This window comes from Dendrobates tinctorius, unplaced genomic scaffold (assembly GCF_039654945.1).
Source record: "Dendrobates tinctorius isolate UK_male_01 unplaced genomic scaffold, ASM3965494v1 ptg000003l, whole genome shotgun sequence".
In the NCBI taxonomy this organism is placed as follows: Eukaryota; Metazoa; Chordata; class Amphibia; order Anura; family Dendrobatidae; genus Dendrobates; species Dendrobates tinctorius.
In genome coordinates this window covers 57,190,506-57,216,061 of record NW_027361671.1, presented here as the reverse complement: position 1 = coordinate 57,216,061, position 25,556 = coordinate 57,190,506, and the positions used below count along the sequence as shown (strand labels likewise).

The window sequence follows — 25,556 nt, the reverse complement described above, 5'->3', positions numbered from 1 at the left end:
TTTTAGTGGGGACAATTTTTTTTCTCGCAAGATGGCGCCACCGCCACCTGCGCAGTAGCATCTATTGGATCGCCAATAGCTGCTACTGCGCAGGTGCGACCGGTGCCAATTCGCCACAGATTTTGTTTTTACTAATTTATTTATAGCATCAAATAAAAAGAATTAAATGCACATTATACATGCAATCATGCCTGCTTGCTTAAGGTGATTTTTTTTTTTTAAATATATAATATTCAGTATGTAAAGTAGGGGGCAGGTCACTGAGGGATCAGTAACCTGTCAGAAGCCAAAGTGATGAATACCTAAGCAGAGCACCACATGAAGATCCCCCCACAGGCTGTCCCAGAGCACAAGCATACCATTAACTAAAAACTGAAAATAAAGATTACACAACAATCACAAGACAGATTTCATCAGCCAAGGTATCATTTTAATCAGTATAACGGCGCTGATCTGACACTGTGTGTAGGTTACTGGGCACAATTTTACTGACCGGTTCCCTTTAATGGAAACAATTTTTGGAAACAGGGTAGGAGAACTTGAAAGTTTCCCTGCACGCGTCCTGCAGCAGGTCTGGTTTGGTTACACGCTTGTTTTTTTTGACAGAATTTTCATTCTAGTCTTCATACTCATTGTGCACCTTATTTCATCCTGATAAAGGTCAGCTACAAATTCATGTCTGATAGAAACACTAGTGTCTCAAACACCATGATCTGCACTTTTATTATGCAGCTATTGAAACTCTGTGTGATTCATTTTTTCTTGCAAATTACAACTTTCCTGCATACACCACTCTATTGTCCTAGAAATCACTGGTTTTAGGCAAGGCTAATAATTTACATTACAGATATCTTTCCATCATTAACAAAATGGCACATTTTCTCATGCGATGATATTCTTTATAAGTATAAAACTGGAAATCTCTCAAAAAATGACTTATGTATGTGCCTTTGATCTCAGCAACCCCGCTCTGTAACTTCACATGGTCTCTACTTTGTGACCAAAATGCTGTGGTCCCCAAGTACTTTAAATTTTCAATAATGACCACTCTGAGGTGATGGTCTAAAACACCGGAGGGAAGAATTGCATGGACTGACGTGTTACACCGGTGACGTCCTATTACAGGACCACGCTGGTATCAGTGAGCTGGTTGGAAAGAGCCATTGTATCACAGTGCTAGTAAAGGTGACGCCATGGCGAGGGGCCGGATTTAATACCCCTATGGTAATGGGAATGAGAAACTTAATTCAATGATTAAAAAGTGCCCAAACTGCTCAGTTCCTGGAGAAAGATTATATAGATGGATAGAATTGTATGGATGGGATTAACATGTACCAGAAAGATGGGAAAAGAACAGTATAAAAAAGTAGAAGTTTTTATGAACTGAAGCACACGTCAAATGGAGGAGGCTGCGTTACAGCATGGGCATGTATAGCTGCAACTGGAGGTAGGCAATTGGTATTTACTGATAATGTGACCAAGGATAGAAGGAGGAGATCGAATTCTGATATTCTCAGATTTAGGTTGCTTTTTTATTATTATTTACCATATGCTATAATTAGAGTTGAGCCAATTTTTCAAAATTCGGTTCAGATTCTGACCCGCGGTAAATACTACTTTTGCAGTATTCGCCGAACATAGCCAAACATCACTGGAATCAATGGGAATCTGTATTCATTATGATTGGTCTAGGCTGCTGTACACACACAGCAGCCCAGCCCTGCCTCAGGGCTCTATTTAATTGCGCGCTGGGTTATGTTCGCCGTTTTTTCTGTATTCATTATGATTGATCAAGGCTGCTGTACACACACAGCAGCCCTGCCCCCAGAGCTCTATTTAAGGCTGCGTTCACACGTCGCCAGTTTTTTCGCCGCGGTTTTGCCGCAAAAAATAAGTATCCCATGCAATCCTATGGGTTTCGCAATGCTGTGCTAATGCTGCGCTTTTTTCCGCGGTGGAATCGCTTTGTGCTAAAAAATGCAGCGTGCTCATTAATTTAGTGGAATCGCGGCAATTCCGCCCACATAGGAATGCATTGTTCTGCTTACTTTCCGCATGTGGCTGTGCCCACCATGCGAAAAGTAAGCAGAACATTTGCAGATGGTACCCACGGTCCGGAGAAGAGGAGACTGTCCTCCGGGCTGTGGGTACCATAGCCCTGTAAAAAATAGAATTAAAATAAAAAATATTGTTATTCTCACCTTCCGGCGTCCTGCGCAGCCTTCCCACCTCTCTGCACCGCTCCTGACATCTTCTGGTCCCAGTAATCCTTTGTGAGATTGACCGCAATGACGTTGTGGTCTCGCGGTCATTCGCGATGACGTCGCGGGAGCGCGACATCTCACGGTCATTGGCGCAAAGGATTACTGGGACCGGAAGATGCCGGGAGCGTGGAGAGAGACGGGAAGGCTGCACGGGACGCCGGAAGGTGAGAATAACAATATTTTTTATTTTTTTATTATTTTTTACATCCTATCTTTTAGTACTGATGCTGCATAGGCAGCATCAGTAGTAAAAAGTTGGTCACACTAGTCAAACACTATGTTTGACGAGTGTGACCAACCTGTCAATCAGTACTCCAAGCGATGGAAAACGCTAGCATTCTGCAAGCTAATTACGCTTGCAAATCGCTAGTTTTTCCGCGGGAAAATCGCGGGAATTTAAAATGCGATTTTCCCGCGAACTCTCGCGGTAACTTCCGCAAGAGTTCCGCTACGTGTGCACATAGCCTAATTGTGCACCTGTGTCTGGGCCTGCATCACCCTTCATCTGTGATTGCTGTGTGGAGGTTAAACCTGAAATGTCTGTTTGGACCTGGTAAACCAGATGAATGCGCTCACCTTTTCTGGCACCATGGGAGTGATTCAGAAACGCTTCAGGTATAGTGTGCATTGAGATTGCCTTGGCGTGGCGGGGTAGCTCAAATGATTGATCAATTTTTTGCTAAATGTCTCATTTTGAAATACAGTTAGAAATTAATATGTGCATATGCACTTTATGTATTGCGTTCTGACCACAAGCAGTGCTGGCTTCTCTCCCTTTTTTATTAAACATGCAAACTACTTGCGGATTTTGTGATTGGTGGTATTTAACCCCTTCATGACATGCGCCAATGGTCGGCGCTCATAGCAAGTCAACAATTCTGCTACATACAGGCGATCTCATCATCGCCTGTATGCAGCAGCGCCAATCGGGTTATGGCAGCTTCTAGTCTCCCATGGAGACTAATTAAACATGCCAAAAGTTAAAAAAAAGCTAAAAATAAAAGTATTTGAAAATATTAAAAAAATTAAAAAAAAATAAAAGTTTAAATCACCCCCCTTTCGCCCCATTCAAAATAAAACAATAAAAAAAAAAATCAAACATGCACATATTTGGTATCGCCGCATTCAGAATCGCCCGATCTGTCTATATAAAAAAAAAATCAACCCAATCGCTAAACAGCATAACGAGAAAAAAAGTCAAAACCCCAGAATTCCGTTTTTGGTCTCCGCAACATTGCATTAAAATGCAATAAACGAGTGATCAAAGGATCGCATCTACGCTAAAATGATATAATTGAAAACGTCAGCTCGCACGTGAAAAATAAGCCCTCACACAACCCGGGATAACAAAAAAAGGAGACGCTATGGGTCTCTGGAAGAAGCTGTGTTGTGAGTTCATTTTCCCCTTCACTACTGAGGCCCGAGGAACTCCCTCTTCTGGTGAAGAAAGGTAGTGAGCCTGATTATCAAGCACCTGAGGCTGATGATGATGACGACTGGCTGAGTGGAGTTACTGACTGGACATAAGGCTGCCGACGCCCTTCTGCCCTGCGGGTGATTTCTCTGTGGGATCCTTGGAGACCAGTCTGAATTCCTGCTCCTCTAAAGCTAAGTTTGCTGCTCGGCTTTTTGCATTGGTGCTTTGACTTTGTTTTGCTTTGTTTTTCTGGATTTCTGCCATTCCCTGCTGGGGTGTGCTGATTTCCTTTAGCTCAAGGACTTTGATATACTTTACCTTTTGCTTTGCCAGAAGGACCACATTTACTTGGTTGAACACTGCTATGGTTTATGCTGTGCTCTAATAAACCAGCAGGTGATTTACCATAAGAAGCGTTCATATGTTTACCTCTACAACTGATTCAACCCCTCAGACCGTGTACACGGACAGTATAAATGTAGTAGTTAGCCTTATAGGGGATCTAGATATTGCTCCTGTAGTGTTTTACAGAAACTGAAGTTTAAACACACATGTTAATTAGGATGCCTAGTGCACAATTAGTGAGGCACTGTTCCACCCACTGATTTTACATACCCCTCTCAGCACATTGGATTGACTGTTAGAGCAAGCCCTTTCTGCTGTGAAAACTCAGGCAAGCCAGTGCTGTCAATCACGTGCTGAGAGGCGGGGTCATTTAAAATCAGTAGGCTGACTGGTGCTTCACCAATGGTGCCCTGAGTTTCTTGACCTCACCAGTGGTGCCCTGAGCTTCTTGGCCTCACCAGTGGTGCCTTGAGCTTCTTGGCCTCACCAGTGGTGCCTTGAGCTTCTTGGCCTCACCAGTGGTGCCTTGAGCTTCTTGGCCTCACCAGTGGTGCCTTGAGCTTCTTGGCCTCACCAGTGGTGCCTTGAGCTTCTTGGTCTCACCAGTGGTGCCTTGAGCTTCTTGGCCTCACCAGTGGTGCCTTGAGCTTCTTGGCCTCACCAGTGGTGCCCTGAGCTTTTTGGTCCCACCAGTGGTGCCACGAGCTTCTTGGTCTCACTAGTGGTGCCATAAGGTCCCTAATTAGCATATTTGGTTAAACTTCAGTTTACACAGAACAGAGGTAGCAATTACTGTCATTTTGGCCTTATGATGCTTTTAGAAACACCATCCGTAATCCTATAGTTGTATTGTAAACAAACACACAGCCAAAATAAAGTCCTTTGTTAGAAATAAAACAAAACACAGTTTTCCATTTTCAGAAGTTTGCAACATTTAGGTGGTAAAAATAACATTTTTTCTTTCCTGCCATGCCACTTTGCATTAATTCTTGAAATGCACCTGAAAGGTTAATAAACTACCTGACAGCAATTTTGAATACGATGAGGGGTGCGGGTTTTAAAATGGTCTCACTTTTGGAGGTTTTCCAATATGTAAACCCCCCCAAAGTCATTTCAAAACTCAATAGGTCCCTAAAAAAATAAATTTTGTAAATTTTCTTGAAAAAATGAAAAATTACTGCTACATTTTTAAACCTTCTAAAATGCTAATAAAACAACATTCTACAAATGGTGCCGATGTAAAGTCGACATGAGGAAAATGGTATTTATTAATATTTTTTGCGTGGTATGAATATCTGGATTAGGCCACATTCACACATTTGGTCAGTATTTCACATCAGTATTTGTAAGCCAAAACCAGGAGTGGGTGAAAAATGCAGAAAAAATGCGTGGTGACGATTTTCTATTATACTTTTCCTCTGATTTTCCCACTCCTGGCTTTGACTTACAAATACTTATGTAAAATACTGACCTAATACTGCATGCGTGAACGTGGCCTTATAGGGAAATCATTGACAGTTTGGAAATTTCTGATATTTCTAAAACCACAAAACATATTGACCTAAATTTACCATCATCATAACATATAATGGGTCATGATAAAAACTGCCTTAAAATCTCTGGGATCTATTGATGTGTTCCAGAATAAATTGCCACATAAATTGACATTGGTCAGATTTCAAAAATTTGTACTCCTCATTAAGAAATTAAACCCAGGACCCCAGCACTACAAAGCAACAGTGTAACCGATGAGCCTCCATGTTAACTCGCAACTTTACGTACCAGGTATGTGCATGTGTCAAGTGTAATTTCTACAAGAAAATTTACACTAGAAATAGTGCTTGATTGAAGATGAAAAAAATAAGTGATTAGGAATCATACTGACAACTGAATTACAGCTTCATACAAACACTCCGTCTTTAAGCCCCCGCATCCTCCGACCACCTGATTCCTATCAGATTCCTATGAATCTGCCCCCAAAAATCTGACAAGTTTCATTGCACGAAAAATGTTGGAGATGTTCACTATTATACAGCTGGTTATAAAGCGGCAAATAGTGAGTCAACAATCAAATAGAGAGTCAACAATCTACGGTGTGGGGACATTGGGACTCAGTGATCACAGGGCTGCCATGTGCGTGGCATTGTGGATGTGAAGCTTCAAAAAATAATTGGTAGAGAGCTCCAAAATGCTGTAAGGAACATCACAAATGCTAAGAAATATCATCAAACGTTAATACAAATACATTTTACGTTTATTGTAATAAACAACCAAATCAAAGAAAATTCAATATTTTCAAAGTAGAAAAGAAACCTGAAATTGCCCCTGACTGGCCATGCATTTACTATGGCCTTGTAAATTGACTAAATTAGTTAAAAATGAAAAATCAATACTTAATTCTGGGACTTTTAGGCACAGCTGGTTGCTCACAATGAAATATCCAGACTTTCACTTTAAAATTTAATTTTATGCTTCGTATCCCCAAGTCACGCTTATTTTCATAACTGGGACTAGACACCTAGCCAATGTGAGGATTTCAGAAGTGATGACCGCCATAGAACTTGCAGCCAAAAATCTGTCAAGGATGAAACCTTTATATTTTACTAATGTGTTAAATTCGGCTATACGAAAAGATTTAATGTGTTAAAGGGGTTCCTTGGTATTTATCGGTTTCGGTTTTCTTGAAAAATCCATTCAATGTAAAAAAAAAAAAAAACCTTCCTTGGGTGCCCAATGAACTGAGCACCTCTGTATGTGCACACTGGAAGGCTGCATGCAGTAGCCAAGGCTACGAATTGGTGGTCCTTGTAGGGAGAGATGGCGAGCAGAGCGCTCCCCTCGCCAGTAGCTTTTTCAGCCTCTATACTCAGCGGTAGGCAATATACATATTTTTAAAAGTATATAATGGACATTATAATAAAAACTATGCATGTAGAATATATATCGTATTTTTCAAACTATAAGATACACTCCCCCCTCCCAAGAAATTAAAAATTAGGGAGGAAAATGTATGTATGAATGTAATATGTATGTATTAAAAACTATGTATATATATATGAACACCTTGCAAAACTGTGGAAAATAATTACAAATATCATTGATGAAGGAAGTACTTGTTACTACGAGTCAGATGTATTCTTTCTTGCTGAGCTTTAAGGCCCTGTCTCACATCGTGAGATCGTTAGCGAGATCGCTGAAACATCACAGATTTTGTGACGCGCCAGCGATCTCCCTACATGTGACACATAGCGGCAACCGGGCCCCCGCTGCGATCATGCTGATCGTGCTCGAATGTCCTGGGCCATTTTATGATCGATGTGGTCCCGCTGGCCAGCATCCAATTTTAGGTTTGACGCCAACGAGCGACCTCGTTGGCGACTCAGAGCTCAGGGACGCAGGTGGGAGTAGTCAGAATAGCTGCTGTGTGACAAGGCACCAACGACCGCCGAGGTCGTTATACGGATCGCCAGATCGTTGCTGCGTCACTGAGTAGATCTGCCTGTTTGGCAGCTTACTAGCAACCATGTAGCGACGTACCAGCGATCCTTACCAGGTTGTATCATTGTCGGGATGGCTGGTGCGTCCCGTAGTGTAACGAAGGACGTTGATCAGAAATGCGCGTCAGGGAGTGCTCCGCACACTGGTGGTCTGCCTACCCTTCACTCAGGTATTTATGGTACCTTTTAAATCTATTTTCGCCAAGCCATTTAATTTTCTGTGGGGAGTGCTTCTGATTCATGACTCTCACAGCATATTACCTGCCATTTCATTGATCTTGTGGTCGCTACCCCTTAGTGCATTCACTGTGCAGTGTTAATATACGAGTCTTATTATGTCCCCCTCACTTTCTATGGCTGGCTAGCAGTAATTATAGGATAGGGCTACTACATATTTATATACCTTTTATATACAATATTTATGATATTTTATATACATTACTGCCAATTTTTTGGTAATATATTTTTTTGTGTATATATATATATATATATATATATATATATATATATATAATGCATCTATTTTAGTGTGTGGACACCCTTATGAAATTGCACTGATTCGCCATTTTTTGTACTAATAAAGGCGCTTTTACTTGACTCCTTCTTGCCTTCTTACCTATTTTCCTTTTTTTATCCCCCTTTTTAGTTTCTACCATATAATATTATATATATATATATATATATATATATATATATATATATATATATATATATACACTCACTGGCCACTTTATTAGGTACACCATGCTAGTAAGGGGTTGGACCCCCTTTTGCCTTCAGAACTGCCTCAATTCTTCGTGGCAGAGATTCAACAAGGTGCTGGAAGCATTCCTCAGAGATTTTGGACCATATTGACATGATGGCATCACACAGTTGGCGCAGATTTGTCGGCTGCACATCCCTGATGCGAATCTCCCGTTCCACCACATCCCAAAGATGCTCTATTGGATTGAGATCTGGTGACTGAGGAGGCCATTTGTGTACAGTAAACTCATTGTCATGTTCAAGAAACCAATCTGAGATGATTCGAGCTTTATGACATGGCGCATTATCCTGCTGAAAGTAGCCATCAGATGTTGGGTACATTGTGGTCATAAAGGGATGGACATGGTCAGCAACAATACTCAGGTAGGCTGTGGCGTTGCAACGATGCTCAATTGGTACCAAGGGGCCCAAAGAGTGCCCAGAAAAAATTCCCCACACCATGACACCACCACCACCAGCCTGAACCGTTGATACAAGGCAGGATGGATCCATGCTTTCATGTTGTTTACGCCAAATTCTGACCCTACCATCCGAATGTCGCAGCAGAAATCGAGACTCATCAGACCAGGCAACGTTTTTCCAATCTTCTACTGTCCAATTTCGATGAGCTTGTGCAAATTGTAGCCTCAGTTTCCTGTTCTTAGCTGAGAGGAGTGGTACCCAGTGTGGTCTTCTGCTGCTGTAGCCCATCTGCCTCAAAGTTCGATGCACTGTGCGTTCAGAGATGCTCTTCTGCCTACCTTGGTTGTAACGGGTGGCAATTTGAGTCACTGTTGCCTTTCTATCAGCTCGAACCAGTCTGCCCATTCTCCTCTGACCTCTGGCATCAACATGGCATTTCCGGCCACAGAACTGCCGCTCACTGGATTTTTTTTCTTTTTCGGACCATTCTCTGTAAACCCTAGAGATGGTTGTGCGTGAAAATCCCAGTAGATCAGCAGTTTCTGAAATTCTCAGACCAGCCCTTCTGGCACCAACAATCATGCCACGTTCAAAGGCACTCAAATCACCTTTCTTCCCCATACTGATGCTCGGTTTGAACTGCAGGAGATTGTCTTGACCATGTCTACATGCCTAAATGCACTGAGTTGCCGCCATGTGATTGGCTGATTAGAAAATAAGTCTTAACACACAGTTGGACAGGTGTACCTAATAAAGTGGCCAGTGAGTGTATATATATGTTTTTTTTTGTTTTTTTTTTCATTTTTAATACTTATTTTTCATTTTTTACCCATTTTCCTTTTTTAGCCCCCCTTTTTGGTTGCTACCAATTTTTATATTTTTTTATTATTTTTTATTTCTTTTACTTATTCATTTATTATCTCTCCCATGTTTTTTAACCCTAGTTTTGGTGGTATTGTTAGGTTCTTTCTTCAGAGTAGTTTGCCATTCAACTCTTTTTGAACATTAACCCTCTATTAGTTGTTTTAGCATATTGGGATATTTCATTTGTGTATAGCTATAATTTATTCCCGTATACAAGCAATTTTTTGGTTTATGTTCTTTTTGTTCGGTTTCCATTTGTCTTAAGTGCAGATTCATAATAAATCTAAGGATGCCTATGTCTTACCAGACACAGGATAGTCAGTATGGGCAAAGCTAAAGTGTAAAGAATGCGCTAATAATTTGGGATATATTCACATGAAAAGGGAATAGGCAAAACCTCTCTTCAAAATTCATATTTATTTACTTGTATTTTTTGTTGCAGTTTTCGATAACATAGAAACCATTTGACTGTCATTTGCTTCACCATTATGTGTGAATATACGCATAAAGTATGTACTCCTACCTTATTAGATCAGCGGCCGCCAAACTAGCTCTCTACCTGTTACTAAAACTACAACCCTCAACATATTAGGTCAGTCACAGGCAACCGGGCCATGAATGAAGCTGGAGAATGTCAAAGTTTGGTGATCACCACATAAGACAAATGCAGTAGAGCTATAGGTAATGATCGTATTTAGTCTCACGGAGCTGAACTAATATTCAGCCTGCAAGTCAATACTGGAAACAATAATTAAGAGGTAAGTATTGCTCATTAAACTAATGACAATGCAGAATAATAAATCAAAATACTTAGAAGTAAGAAACGGGATAAGACCAAGTTGTATAAATATTAGTGAGTTGAATAAATATTAGTGATGAGCGAGTATACTCGTTGCTCGGGTGTCTTCGAGTATTTTGGCGTGCTCGGAGATTTCGCTTTCGTCGTCTCAGCTGCATGATTTGCGACTGCTAGACAGCCTGAATACGTGTGTAATGTCTGTTTGTTAGGGAATTCCCACATGTATTCAGCCTGTCTACAAGTCGCAAATCATGCAGCTGAGACGAGGAAAACTATATTTCCGAGCATTTCAAAATACTCAGAGATCACCCGAGTAACGATGCTACTCGCCCATCACTAATAAATATATATATTTCTTATAATATCAAACAAAAATTGATGCTCTATCTTTAAATTCTTTGGCATGATAGGGGGATCTTCTACTACTTTACTATAAAAAGAAAAAATATTTGGGATGCTGTCTGTTTTTTTGTGCCACTGAGGGTATGTTACTATTCGGGAAACTATTCCCACAGTGACACAGGGTTAAAAAGAAATGCTGATTAGCTAAAATAAAGTAACTAACATAAAGCAGACAGAATATGTTATTGAAGTTCTTCTGAACATTTTTTAACTACAGAGAATTAACAACAGAGATGCAACAGAAACTTATACAACCACTCATCATATGCATCACATTAACAAAGAAGCAAGAACAAACTTCACCTGGTATCAAAGGTGAGAAAAGTCCAGGGAGGAAACTATAGCTGTGAAGGCGTAATAGAAAAGAGGAAAAGAAGAAGAAGGAAACTTCTGAGAATAAATAGGGATCACTGTTCGAGGGGGAAGCATTATCGGAAGATGACACCTGTGTAAGGACTGAGAATGGTTGGCAAGGTAAAGGTTGTTACTGATCGTGGTCTTGTGAGTCTGAGAGTCCACCAAGTGCACAAAGAGGAGATTGAGGAATCAATGCCACAGCCTGGAAACCACTGATTAAAGTGACAAGGACACGCAGCTGATGCAAGGATGAATGATATGAAAGTGCCCGGCCAGGAACCAACATCAGCATGTGACTAAGTGACCAAAAGTTGTCATCAGCATTAATCCTACACCGCAAATACACTACTTCTGACCCAGTGAACTACAACAATTAAAAAAACAACACAAAGAACCTGACAGCCAATACAAGCGGCTCAATGTCAGGTTCCCTTTAACTCTTCACAACGAAGCCTGTTTTCATCTGACAAGGCCAATTTTAACAATTCTGACCACTGTCACTTTATGAGTAATAACTCTGGAACACATCAACAGATTCCACTGATTCAGAGACTGTTTTCTTGTAACTTATTGAACTGTATGACAGTGGTGAAATTTGTTAGATAAGTCTTTTATTTGTGAAATTATCAGAAATTTTGCAATTTTCAAACTTTTCATTTTTATTCTTTTAAACCAGAGTTATGTTACACAAAATACTTGATAAAGAACATTTTCCACGTCACAATTTTTGAAACGTTATTTTTTTTCCCTTAGCAGGTTAGAATGGTTAAAAGTTGATCAGCAATTTTTCATTTTTTCTACAAAATTTACAAACTTTTTTTTAGACAAAATCACATTTGAAGTGATTTTGAGAGGCCAATATGACAGAAAATACCCAAAAGTGACACCATTCTAACAACTGTACCCCTCAAATCCACATTCAAGAAGTTTATTAACCCTTCAGGTGACTGAAAGGAATTAAAAATTAATGTTTTCCCTTTTTTAAAACAAAAATTTTAGTTTAGCCTCATTTTTTTATTTTCACAAGGGTAAAAGGAGGAAATGAACCCCTACATTTGTTGGGCAATTTCTCCTGAGCACGTCGATAGCCCATATGTGGGGGAAAACAACTGGTTGAGCGCACAGCATGGCTCAGAAGGCAAGAAGCGCCATAAACTTTTGGAACGCAAAATTGGCTGGAATAGATAGCAGACGCTAAGTCACATTATCACAGCCCCTGATGTGCCTAATCCACTGGAGACTCTCCACAAGTGACCTCATTTTGGAAACTACACCCCCTCAATGAACTTATCTAGAGGTCAAGTGAGCATCTTGAACCCACAGGTGTTTCACAGAATTTTATATATACATTTTTCCCACAAAAATGTTGCTTTAGCCCCAAATATTTCATTTTCACAAGGGTAACGTGGGAAAATGGACCATACAATTTGTTGTGCAATTCTTCCTCAGTGCACAGATACCCACACATGTGGTAGAAAACTACTGTTTGGTCACACAGCACAGCTCAGAAAGAAAGGAGCGTCAATTGAATTCTGGAGTGCAATTTGGATTGGAACAGATTGCGAATGCCCAATTTGCCAAAACAGCACAAACCCCCACAAGTGACCCCATTTTGGATACTACACATCTTAAAGAATTCATCTAATAGTGTACTGAGCATTTTTAACTCTCAAGTGATACACAGAATTGTATAACATTGCGCTAAGTCAATGGCAAATAACCATTTTTTCTACTAAAAGTTAATTTGACCCCAAGTTTTCCATTTTCAAAAGGGAAATTGGAGAAAATGGACTGCAAAATAAGTTACGCAATTTTTCCTGAGTGCGCCAATACCTTACATGTGGTTGAAAACTACTTTAGAGGTACAGTGCAAAACTCCAATGGGAAGGAATGCCATATTCTAGTGCACATTTTGCTGGAATCATTTAAGGGAGCCATGTCACATTGGCAGAGCCCTGGAGGTGCCAGAACAACAGAATCTTCCATAAGTGACCTCATTTTACAAACTATACCTCTCAATGAATTCATCTAGAGGTGCAATGATCACATTGACACCACCGGTGTGTCATAGAACCTTACACCATTGGGTGGTGAAGAAAAAATAATTACATTTTTATCACAAAAATGTAGTTTTAGCCAGTGATTTTACATTGTTACACAGGAAAATAGGTAAAAAAAGTTACGAAAATTTGTCACACAATTGCTGCTGAACTTGGCAATACCCTGTAAGTGGCTGTACTGTACTGCTTAGGCTGGTTTCACATTAGCGCTTTTTAAGCGCACGCACGGCTAGTTGCGCTTTGACCTGCGCTGCGCACTTTTGACGGTGCGCCGTGCGCGCCAAAATCAAACTTTTCGGATTTTGTCACGCACGGCGCACCGTCAAAAGTGCGCAGCGCAGGTCAAAGCGCAACTAGCGCACGGCCTGCGCACGATCTGCGCACCCTATGCTAAAGATAGGGTGCGCCGATCGCAGGCGCCGCTGTCCGCTAGGAGGCGGCGCTACAAGCAAGGGGCGGGCACGCCGGGCAGAGAGCCGGCTCGGGGGCGGAGCTACCCCCGGCCGTGCGTGCGCTTAAAAAGCGCTAATGTGAAACCAGCCTCAGCCACACGGCGAGGTTCGGGAGGGACAGAGAGCTATTTGACTCTTGGAGAACATATTATCGTAAAATAGTTTGCCAGCTCTATACACAGAGCCAACAAAGTGCTAGAAGAGCAGATTCTCCACTCAAGTGACCCCATTTTGGAAATTACACCCCTCTGGGAATTTATCTTCAGGCGTTTTGGAGTTAGATTTTGACTCCATGGGCGTTTGCCAGAAACAAGAAGCAGTGAATGATGCTGAATGAAAATTGAAAATCTGCCAGTGTAGTGCAAAAATACATTGTAGTGACCATACATTGTGACCAGTTCGTGCTTCTGGAGAGTGCACCTGGAAATTAAGATGGTTCTCATTGCTACAGAAATGCCAAATATTAACGCTAACTGCGGTTTAGGGACACTTTGGAGCTCAGAAAAGAGGGAGGTGTTTAGATTTGGGGGCGCAGAATTCACTGGATTTTTTGGGGGCAAGGAGTGATAGCGCTTTTCCACAGCCTTTGTGCTAACAGTAACATGGAAGCCCCTTATATTTCCATTGACATATGAGGGAACTTGCTTTTTTGTGGATAGAGCTGAAGCTTTTGTTGGAAATAATTTACATAACATTTTGGATCACATTTATCCTGCACTCTACACTGAGCATTTAACTTGGAGTTTCCATCTAAATCTGTGAGTGACATGAGTCAGATGCAGGAAAGATGTATATCTTTGTACCGTGTTAGCCAGTGGATAGAAAAATATTCAGGATTGAGAGTCCTCAGTAGTTGATACCTTTTAATGGCTAACTGAAAAGATGGTAATACATTGCAAGCTTTCGAGACTACTCAGGTCTCTTCATCAGGCTAGACTAATACAAAATCTGAAGTCACATATTTATGCACAATACAGCCTAGAAAAAATGCAATAGATAAGACAAGTGACGTGAAGCAGAACTATCAATATGGGAGAGGGAGAAACATAAATATAAACATTAGACCAGTTCATAGATAAGTCAGATGAAAACTACAAGGGATGAAGTCACTATAATGAGGCAGCAGTTACTCTGGACTCTAATCAATAGTGTCCTTCTTTTCAAAGGTGCACAAAACTGTATCTGACAGCGCTTTTACAGACAATTAAAAAGATGGACAGCGCTGGACCATAGGCAAGACAGCAGCCGTAGAAGGTGAAGAATTGTTTAAATTTATTTTTTATGCCTTTCCTTGTGCGGTATAAGTGATTAGACTACTTTATTTTTTGAGTAGGTCTGATTATACTGATTCAGATTGTTTATTTCCTGTTTGGCTGCTGTCACACTAAGATACGCCTTTTTTTTTCCAAAACAAAATTTTTGCTTCGCCATACTTTGAGAGCTATAATTTTCCTATATTTTTGCTTTTTGCTGACAGAGGGTTTGCTTTTTTATTTTATTTTTTTACACATTCACGGAAAGGATTAATTAGTAGGACAGTTTTATAAGATTAATATTTTTCATATTTTTTGTTCTTTATTTTGTGATTTTTTTAGAAATATTTTAACAATTTTTAAAAACTATTTTTTGACGATTGTCCCAGGATGATAAAACTTTCTCTGCCCTGATTGCTGATCTAATACTCTACAATGCTTATGCATTGCAGTGTATTAGATCAGCGTCTCACAGGCAGGGAGGAGGAGTGTCAGCTCCTGCTCTGAGCAGATGCTTATAGGCCACTGTCACTGGGTGACCCTGTGGCAATCTATCAGCTTGGGGTCATTATGGAGACCATTGGCGCAATCGCGTTGAGCCGATGGGAGCTTCCTCTGCAATGCCCATCCATGTAGGGATCACAATGGACAGCGGCATCAGAGGGTTTAAACGCCAGCGATCATTGCTAGCACCGACAGTGAGAGTTGTTGCAGAGTGTCAGCTCTCATATAGAGTGGACAGCCACATTTGACTGCGGCGGTGTTCGGCATGAGCCCGCGAGATCATCACACACTATCTGTATGGTGGATTGCGGAAATGCAGCTCCAGCAAGTTGGGAAGGGGTTAATCATGTTTTTGGATACATTTAATTAAAGAATAAAAAGCCTTTTTTTTAATCACAATATTTATTTCAAAAAAGTAAAATTAGTCATCTTGAAATTTTCACACTGGCCATTGAGGCTTTTTTTTATACTCTTAAGAGTTTTCTCCAATGCTCCATATCATCAAAAGCAGGATTACTATGACAGGCAACACCTCTATACTCAGCTGACAGTACAGGATCTACGAATCACAATAGGTCATGTCATAGCCGCAGCTGTTCCACCTCTTTCCACAGTCATCTTTGCACAGGCTCATTAGATATGCATCAATTCAAAACATAGGGCCATAGTATGACCACTGTGGCTAATGTACGTGTGTTAGAAGTTGGGACGTTAAATTTAAAAAAAAAACCCAGTAGCCAGTTTGAAAACAGCAAGATTCCTTTTTAATACAAAGTGTGAGTCTTTTACATCTGTGTATCCCAGAATGGGAAAAGAGTATTGCTACTAATGGTATAGTGACCACTCCTGATACTTCTGTGTCTTCTCAGACACCACAGCTTCTGGCCTTGACTCTTACACTTTTGGGTTCCTTCCCACTGCTGAACCTTCTGTTGATCAGGGACGTCCATCTGCTCACAGATATCTCCTTTACGGCTACAAATAATTAAAGAAAAATAAGTAAAAAAAAATGGCAAGATAGGCAATATATTTAAAGCTGTAGCACCATGGACAACTCCTCAACATACTGATATCTTTTCATTTTGTAGGGAGAGGATCAGACAGCGTCCTTATAGGCAAGGTCCTTGTAAAAATGGTCCGGTATTGGAGTCTTTATGTAATTTTCTAAAATGTTAAAAAAAATAAAGGATGAATGGACACGTACTTTCAGCACTGCCCAATTACAGATGATTTGTCATTAAAGATGTGTAGATTACCTTCAATCTTTGCTGATGTATGTCAATTTCACCCCAGAGTCACATACACTTCAGCATATTTTACTTGCTATTTTGTTTTTTTTTTTGATAATATATAATTTATCTACATAATAGAGTGTCTCGCTCATCCCGATCATCTCTTCATATAAGTGATAAATGCAATAATAAATAGATTCTAGGAAATCTCTTCAGGATTCATAAGAGACAGGTTTTTGCAGAAATTTCTTCAACTTATTCATTCATCTGAATGGACTTTCTAAAATCTGCACACATGATACAGAAACAACCCTGTTCAGAAAAATGGAATGGATATATTTTTCAGTATCTGAAATTCCTGCCTCCCTGAAAGCTCAACACATAGCACTTAATGATTGGCCGAACATACTACAGAGTAAAGTACCAAAATAAATGTAATGAGGAAATTAAATAATAAAAAAGCAAAACAAATGAGCCTAGGACCAGCTTCAGACATTAGTGTGGCGTGTTCTTGTGGGGTCGTTCTTTTTTCCAAGACAGCACACTGACCCATAGAGAATCATTGAGCCATATGCACATCAGTTTCAAAAATGGGTCGGTGTCTCCAGTTCATCAAACTCAGTGCATGTTCGATTCTCATCTGTTTTGCAGATTAGACTTCGCCATTAAAGTCTATTAAGATGCAGTGGGTACGGAAAGTATTCGGACCCCTTTACATTTTTCACTCTTTGTTTCATTGCAACCATTTGGTAAATACAAAAAAGTTCTTTTTTTTCTCATTAATGTGCACTCTGCACCCCATCTTGACTGAAAAAAGCAGAAATGTAGAAACTCTTGCAAATTTATTAAAAAAGAAAAACTGAAATATCACATGGTCATAAATATTCAGACCCTTTGATCAGTATTGAGTAGAAGCATGTTTTGAGCTAGTACAGCCATAAAGTATTCTTGGGAATTGCAACAAGTTTTTCACACCTAGATTCTCTGCCATTCTTCCTTGAAAATCCTCTTCAGTTTCGTCAGGTTGGATGGTGAATGTTGGTGGACAGCCATTTTCAGGTCTCTCCAGAGATGCTCAATTGGGTTTAGGTCAGGGGTTTGGCTGGACCAGTCAAGAATGGTCACAGAGTTGTTCTGAAGCCACTCCTTTGTTATTTTAGCTGTGTGCTTAGGGTCATTGTCTTGTTGGAAGGTGAATCTTCGGCCAAGTCTGAGGTATAGAGCACTCTGGAAGAGGTTTTCATCCAAGATATCTCGGTACTTGGCCGCATTCATGTTTCCTTCAATTGCAACCAGTCGTCCTGTCCCTGCAGCTGAAAAACACCCCCATAGCGCGATGCTGCCACCACCATGCTTCACAATTGTGATTGTATTGGGAAGGCGATGAGCAGTGCTCGCTATTCTCCACACATACCTGCTCACCAAAAAGTTCTATCTTCGTCTCATCAAACCAGAGAATCTTATTTCTCATAGTCTGGGAGTCCTTCATGTGTTTTTTTTTTTTAGCAAACACCATGCGTGCTTTCATATGTCTGGCACGGAGGACAGGCTTCCGTCGAGCCACTCTGCCATAAAGGCCCGACTGGTGGAGGGCTGCAGTGATAGTTGACTTTGTGGAACTTTTGCCCACCTCCCTACTGCATCTGTGGAGCTCAGCCACAGTGATCTTGGGGTTCTTCTTTACCACTCTCACCAAGACTCTTCTCCCACGATTGCTCAATTTGGCTGGATGGCCAGGTCTAGCAAGACTTCTGGTGGTCCAAAACTTCTTCTATTTAAGGATTATGGTGTTCTGAAGAACCTCGAGTACTGCAGAAATTCTTTTGCAACCTTGGCCAGATCTGTGCCTTGTCAAAATTCTGTCTCTGAGCTCCTTGGCCAGTTCCTTTGATCTCATGATTCTCATTTGGTCTGACATGCACTGTAAGCTGTGAGGTCTTACTTATAAAGACAGGTGTGTGAGCCTTTACAAATCAGTTAAATTAAACACAGCTGGACTCCAATGAAGGAGTAGAACCATCTCAAGGAGGATCACAAGGAAATGGACAGCATGTGACTTAAATATGAGTGACTGAGCAAAGGGTCTGAATACTTATGACCATGTGATATTTCAGTTTTTCTTTTTTATTAAATTTGCAAAAATGTCTATATTTCTGGTTTTTATCAGTCAAGATGGGGTGCAGAGTGTACATTAACGAAAAAAAAAGAACTTTTTTTTGCATTTACCAAATGGCTGCAATGAAACAAAAAGTGAAAAATGTAAAAGGGTCTGAATACTTTCCAAACCCACTGTACATACAGCCATGGCTGAAAGTGTTGGCACCCTTGAAATTGTTCCTGAAAAACCAGATTACTTACCGGTAATACAATTTTATAGAGTCCACGACAGCACCCACTGAGAGAGGGGATCCGCCCCTAGTAACAGGAAACCTACAGAGATAAAAGGGGAGGTCCCCCTCACTCCCTCAGTTGGATTACAGAGAACAGGGAACCGCCATACATGTTTTAGTCAACAGTTTAAGCAAGCGACTCAATTTTACACATTCTACCCGCTTGCTACACATATGTATACAATAACCTATAACTTTACTCTCCACCACCAGAGATAACCCTGTGTCAATTAAGGGAGGGAAGTGAGCGGATGCTGTCGTGGACTCTATAAAAGATTATTACCGTTAAGTCATCCGTTTTTTTCTCTTTGCCACGACAGCACCATGAGAATTTCAGAGATAATCACATGGTAGGGCAAACTGTGTTTAGTACGGATCTACCAAAGGCCAAGTCTTCGGTAGAGGACAGATCTAGCCTATAGTGACTATAGAAGGTCGATGGAGAAGACCAGATTGCAGCCTTACATATTAGCTCCATTGGAACATTCGCCCTCTCGGCCCAGGAGGATGATATGGCTCGCGTTGATAGTACCTTTATGCCCCGTGGAGGGTCTTCTTTTGCCGAATATGCCATTGAGATCACATCCCTGATCCACCGGGACAGTGTGTCTCTCGTAACTCTAGACCCTTTCTTGTTACCCTGGAAGGAGACAAAAAGAGCCCTGCTCTGCCTCCAGGGACTGGTCCTATCTAGGTAGGCTAGGACTGCTCTCTTCACGTCTAACGTGTGATATCTATCCTCCTCTGGTGTTGTTGAGTTGTCATAGAAGGAGGGTAGGCAGATTTCTTGGGACCTTAGTAGCCCGTTTGGGAAGATAAGATGGGTCCGTTTTTAACACTAGTCTATCCTGAGTTACTGACAGGAAGGGGGGGGGGGTCTACTGACAGGGCTTGGAGATAACTTAATCTCCTTGCTGAGACTAGAGCTACCAGTAAAGCAGTTTTCAATGAAAGGTATTTTATTGATGCCGAGTGTATGGGCTCAAACGGGGCCTGAGTGAAGGTATCCAAGACCAAACTAAGGTTCCACGCTGGTAGCTGAGGAATGTGGACTGGATTCTCTCGCTGACAAGCTGCTATAAACCGGGCCACCCACTTATTACCTGCCACATTGTAATTATATAGGGCTCCTAGAGCCGATACATGGACCTTTAGAGTGTTAACTGAGAGTTTCAACTCTCGGCCTTTCTGCAGGAATTCTAAAATGGCTGCAATAGGTACTTCGCTGGAAAGTGTTGCTGGGTAAAACGCCAAGAATTTTTCCCACACTCTGGTGTAAATCTTCATTGTGGATTCCTTTCTACTCTGTAGAAGGGTGTCAATGAGATTATTTGAGCTTTAATAACCCCCTTTCAAATTCCATGCCGCTAGGCGCAGGGCTTTGACCCAAGGGTGGTAACAGGGTCCTTGTGAGAGAAGGTCTCAACGTAGTGGGAGAATCCACGGGTCGGTTATTGACATGGCTCTCAGCCATGAGAACCATGGCCTCTTGGACCAAAACGGGGCTATTAAGATGACTTTTGCACCTTTTTCCCTTATTTTTCTGACCACTGTGGGCAACAGTACCATTGGAGGGAAGGCGTAGGCCTGTTGAAATGTCCAGGGTGCTTGGAGGGCGTCGAGCAAGTCTGGATTGTACGCTCTGTATAGAGAAGCGAACCTTTCTACACGCCTGTTGGCTCTTGTCGTGAATAGATCTATTTCTGGTCTGCTCCATTTGGCCACTATCATCTCGAAGATGTGCCGGCTGAGCACCCACTCGCCTTGATGCAAAGTCTGGCGGCTGAGAAAGTCCGCTCTGGAATTGTCCACTCCTCTGATGTGGAGCGCAGAGAAGGAGTGGTGATACGACTCGGCCATCTCAAAAAAAGTTCCGCGATATACACGAGTGGCCCTGATTGCGTACCTCCTTACCGATTTATGTAGGCTACTGAGGTAGTGTTGTCTGATTGGATTCTCGTATGGGTTCCTCGTAGCTGTGGGAGAAATTTAGATATAGCATAATATATCGCTGTTAGTTCCCTCATATTAGATGAATTCCCCTTTTCAGACTTGGACCATTGGCCCTGCACCACATCTTCCTCTAGGTGGGCCCCCCACCTCGAGGTGCTAGCATCAGTAGTGACTATTTTAGAGGGGACAACCCACCAAGGAACCACGCCTGTGAGGTTGTTTGGGTCCAACCACCACTTTAAGGAGCTGATCACTTCTAATGATAGGGACATCCTTCCTTCCAACCGCCCCTGCAGCCTATCTGCTTCATGCAAAATGGTCCATTGCAATTTTATGGAATGGAATTGGGCCCACTGAACAGCCGGGATGCATGATATTAGGGACCCTAACAAGGACATGCCTTCTCTCAAGGACATCGTGGGTTTATCAATTGCCCTCCGTACCTTATTAATTATGGCTCGTGTTTTTATTTCTGGCAGGAAGCATTTTTGACTTACAGAGCCTACTTGAAGGCCCAGGAACGTCTGACAGGTTACCAGTTGTAGCCTGGACTTTTCCCAGTTGATCAGCCAGCCTAGCGTCTGCAGGGATGAAATAATATCAGCTATCCTGCCTTTGCATTGGGAAACAGAATTCCCTACTATGAGCAGGTCCAAGTATGGTATTAAGGTGTCTTTCAGCCTTACATATGACATCACCTCGAGCATTAGCTTGGTAAATACGCGGGGTGCCATGGATAATCCGAAGGGCATTGCCGTAAACTGGAGATGTCGTATCCGGCCCTCTAACATGACTGCCACTCGTAGGAATTGCTGGTGCTCCTTGCATATGGGGAGATGGTAGTAGGCATCTTTTAGGTCCAAGATTGCCATATAGCACCGGGGAAACAAGAGTTTTATTGCTGTATAGATTCCATTTTAAAGGATTGTACCCTCAAAAACGTATTAAGCTTTTTTAAATTAATTATGGTCCTAAATAAACCGTCCGGTTTTGGGACTAAAAACAAGGGAGAATAAAACCCCCTTCCTCTTTCGTTTCTTGGAACGTCTATTAGCACGTTCTTAGATAGGAGGCCCCTTAACTCCAATTCTAATGCTTCCTGCTGCTCCGGAGACTTCAGAGAAGTCCAGAAGTTCAGAGGTGGGTACAGAACAAATTCTATTCTTAGGCCCAATGTAACGATATAAATCGCCCACGGGTTAGTTGTTATTCCTTTCCATTGGTGGCTGAATTTTAGTAGCCTGCCACCTACCGGTGAATTGGTGCTACCGGAATCTGTCCCCAGGTCTGAAGGGACGTTTCCCAAATAGACTGCCTCTCTGTTTGGGATCTTTATTGCCCCAGCGGTCTTGAGGCTTGAAATCCTTCTTTTTGCCGAATGACGGCTTTCTGAAGGCCCTCCTGTTGAAGGGAACGTACTGGTTAGGGAATCCCTTCTTTCTATCACCCGCTTTTGTCAGGATCTCATCAAGCTCTGTGCCGAACAGGTACTTACCCTGACAGGGCATGGCGCAAAGTTTGGTTTTTGTTTGCGTGTCGCCTCTCCACCCCTTCAATCACAAGGCCCGCTGGGCTGCGTTAGTTAATCCTGCCGCTCTGGCAGATAGGAGGAGGGAATCAGCTGAGGCGTCAGAAAGGAAGGCCGCTGCACCTTTAATCTGGGGAATAGAGGAATGGAGCTTGTCTCTAGATGTCCCGTTTTTTATTTTCTCCTCCAACTCGTCCAACCATATCATCATGGATCTTCCTGTGCATGTGGCCGATACTGCTGGCTTAAATGCCCCCGTGCATGCTTCCCAAGATCGCTTGAGGAAAGTATCCGCTTTTGGATCTAAGGGATCAGATAATGTTCCCCGAGTCCTCAACAGGCAGGGAAGATCGGCGAGAAGTAGAGGCCACTGCCGCATCCACCTTGGGGGCTCTCAACCAAGACGCCAATTCGTCATCATCAAACGGATATTTTCATTTGGATGTTAAGGGGAGAAAGGTCCTTTGCCCCTGCTTCTCCCACTCTCTTTTTACCAGCTCTTTTATTGATGGGACTACTGGAAAGGCCCGGACCATCTTTTGGGTGATACCCGCAAACATTATCTCCTGCGGAGTTTTGGGGTCCTTCGTATCAGCTAACCCCATAGTATTACGCACAGACTTGACTAAATTATTAACAATGTCTGTGGGGAAGCAAGCCTGCTCTTCCTCCTCTGAGGTTAGGTATTCCTGGGATACATCTGAGTCTATTTCCCCAGTCTCTGAAGGTGACCTAGACGCTGGTGAGATTAACCCCCTGCTGGAGGTCTGTCCTCCTAGACTAGTGGAGCCACCTAAGGCCCGTAGCTCTTCTCGGATAATTGTACTAATGTCCTCCGCTTTTCCCGAGGATTCTTCCCGTAGGGTCTGCCCGATACAGCTTTTACTGTACACAACCTCTTAGGGTAGCTATCTGGGAGAGGTTGAGAACATAGGGCACATTCTCTGTGTTTAGATTTATCCGTTCTTTTGGCCTAAGGATATGCGGGGGGGTGAGAAAAAACAGACAAAAAAAAGAGGACGCCATCAGCTAGAAGCATGACTAAAAACACTCACCCGTGAATTTCGTCAGCATAGTACCGGCTGCGGGGTTCGAGACTCAGGCTGAGGCGAGGCGTGAGATGGTTTCTTCTCCTTACGCTACTTCTCTATGGGCTCGCTCTACATAGAGCAGCCGCTAGAATTCCTCCTGGAGTTGCTACTCCTCCTGGTGCTCTAACTTCTCCTTGCGCAGCCACTTTTCTGGGAACTGTCATGGGGGGGGATTCCTCTGGCTGCTCTAATTGGAGCGAAACAGGGTTGTTTGTAGACGACATAGCTGCGCACCAGTATGCCTCTAGCCGGTGGTTTTATGCAGCTTCCTGGTTTCGCCCCCCATAACACTTTTTTCCCCTTTTTTTCCTCTCTCTGCTCCTGCGCATGCGCGGTCGCTTGTCCCGCGATACCGCAATCTTTGCTTCCTCCCCCGGAAGTTCTCAGTATCCACTTCCGGGTCGCCTTGTCTGCATACCGGAGCGCTGGCCACAACCCGCCCAGCGTCTCCTGACCGCTGCCCCTGCCTTGCCGGATGGACATACCTGACTTCTCTGGGTACTGTCAGGTATGCAATTCTCCCCTTCAGCGCTCTGGAACCACATCGCATCCGCGCGAGCTCAGGGACTCTCTTCGTTCCTGGCCTCGCCCTGTCTCAAGGGGGGAAAAAAAGGGCCATTAACCTAGCAGCCCCGACGCTGTGCCGCGCTCTGTAATGCGGCGTCTCCAGAGGGGGTCTCCCGGTGCCGGCTGTTGCCCTACACACCTGTACGTGAGCTCGGCACACACCGCCAAGGCCTCACCCGCATTACCAGCCAAGGGGAACTGATCTTCTCACCCTCCCGACGCTGCCTCCAGCTCTAGGGGCCCCGCCGCTCATATAGTGCTATGCGGGCAGCTACCAGGCTAGGAATCCTCTCTGGGTTCCTTCTAGGAACAGGAAACCAACTGAGGGAGCGAGGGGGACCGCCCCTTTTATCTCTCTGTAGGTTTCCTGGTCCTAGGGGCGGATCCCCTCTCTCAGTGGGAGCTGTCGTGGCGAAGAGAAAAATGAAGTATTTCTCCCCAAAAATGATTGCAATCACATATCTTTTGTTATACACGTTTATTTGGGTGTATTGGAACAACACAAAAAAAAAAAAGAAAATTTCAAGTTAGACATCATTTCACACAAAAACTCTCAAAAAGGGCAGGACAAAATTGTTGACACCCTCACCATAAAATTTTACTGTACAGCCTTTGGAATAAATCATTACAATCAATCTCTTCCTATAACCCTTCAACAAGCTTCTTACACCTCTCAACTGGAATTCTGGACCACTCTTCTTTTGTAAACTGCTCCAGGTCTATCATATCTGAATGGTGTCTTCTCCCAACATTTTACTATCTCTCCACAGGTTTTCAATGGGATTTAGAACTGGATCATTTGCTGGCCACTTCAGAACTCTCCAGCACTTTCCATTCATTTCTGGGTGCTTCTTGAAGTAACGTATTTTTCGGATCATAAGACACACTTTTTTCCCCAAAAAATTTTGCAGGAAAGTGGGGGGTGCGTCTTATGGTCGCAATATACTTACATCCTTCCATGGCTGGTGCGGGTGCCGCGGGGCTCTGTGGTGCGGTGGTGGCAGCGGGCTGTGCTCCAGTGCAGGGGTAGCGGCTCTGTGCTCCGTGGGGGGCTCCGCCGGCATTTCCTCGAAGCCCGGAGGCCCCTGCAAATCCGTTGCTGGCTGCTGCCATGTTGCGGTGGCCTCCGGGAACATAGACGCCGGGAAGATGGCCACCGGTCCGGGGACGGCGCATGCGCAGGTTCAGACCTCGTCCCGAGATCTCGGGGGAACGAGATCTCGTTACCGAGATTTGAATCTCGTCTCCCGAGATCTTGGGACGACCGGCGGCCATCTTCCCGGCGTCCATGTTCCCGGAGGCCACCGCAACATGGCAGCAGCCAGCAACGGATGAGCGGGGGCATCCGGGCTTCGAGGAAATGCCAGCGCCCCTGCACCGGAGCACAGCCCCTCGCCACCCTCACCCCATAGAG

General features: G+C 42.9%; 1 protein-coding gene across 3 annotated transcripts in view; it reads right to left on the bottom strand.

The window, feature by feature from the left end:
* COMMD10 (COMM domain containing 10) overlaps positions 1–25,556 on the bottom strand; it is a 520,550-nt gene that overhangs the window by 365,533 nt on the left and 129,461 nt on the right. The window contains exons 7-8 of one of the 3 annotated variants that reach the window (XR_012221993.1): positions 16,449–16,545; positions 16,123–16,356 (exon numbers count right to left, since the gene is read on the bottom strand). The exons of the other annotated variants lie outside the window; for them this stretch is intronic. The gene's annotated coding sequence lies outside the window, so the exon portion shown is untranslated. Of the gene's footprint in view, positions 1–16,122; positions 16,357–16,448; positions 16,546–25,556 lie in introns of those variants that run through there. 3 annotated transcript variants of the gene reach the window in all.